The following is a 1,001-nucleotide window of genomic DNA, read 5'->3' as shown; positions in this document are numbered from 1 at the left end:
TTTACCCTGATCAGAAGTCAAGATAGTTTTACCCTGATCAGAAGTCAAGATAGTTTTACCCTGATCAGAAGTCAAGATAGTTTTACCCTGATTAGAAGTCAAGTTTATCCTGATCAAAAGTCAAGATCAGAAACTGACGTGGTTTACTGTCAATTCAACTTAATAAATCAGAAATTTTCAAGAAAATGCAGAAAAGGTAAATTCTACATTACCTCTTTAAGAACTGTGTTTGGTTTAGTTCTATATTACCTATACTATTTATTCGAACACTGCATTCACTGTTCCCAAAATTAATTCTCCTTGAATCCAAGATCTCTCGAATATTATTTCTCGCATCTTCCTTAATACAGGGTGCACACATTTTCAAAGAAGTTAAGTGACTAAAATTAAAAGTCGTCATTGCTCCACCCACAAAAGATGAAAATTTAAAGGGACTGAGACGTAGTTTCCAGTTAAACTCTTTGCTGAAAACTGATTAACAGATTATTTACTTGTGGTTTTTCTACAAAAGTGACCTCATTGCTTAGAGATTAACAGATCTTAACAATGGTTAAGTTAAAAAACGACATTATCTTTCCCATTCAGGATCAGATAAAATGTTGAAGGTACCGCTGTGAATCAAGCATGCCCTTCTTTAGATAGACAGTCCCCTTATTGCAGAATTCAAAAACATTCTATTCCAGGATTCAAATTTTTAAAAAAAGTTAAAATTTTTAAGATTACGGAGAGCTCTCATTTATTAAAACTACACGTTAAAATGATTAATAACTAACAACAAAATATAAATGTTAGATACTAGATTAGCCAACAAAACATGTTGTATCTCTAAAATCTCATGAGTGGATTTGGGGCAGGTCTTATCGCTTAAAGGAAATATGGAAATATTCATTCTTATCATATATCATTTAGATATTTGTAGCACTTTTTATCTTACGTTTTTAATAGTTTTTATCCTTTCTTGTTTACTATTTTTTAAATGTTAAATAGTTTTTCCCTGATCA

Source organism: Eurytemora carolleeae, unplaced genomic scaffold, assembly GCF_000591075.1.
Source record: "Eurytemora carolleeae unplaced genomic scaffold, Eaff_2.0 scaffold2512, whole genome shotgun sequence".
Classification (NCBI taxonomy): domain Eukaryota; kingdom Metazoa; phylum Arthropoda; class Copepoda; order Calanoida; family Temoridae; genus Eurytemora; species Eurytemora carolleeae.
This window is presented reverse-complemented; position numbering follows the sequence as displayed.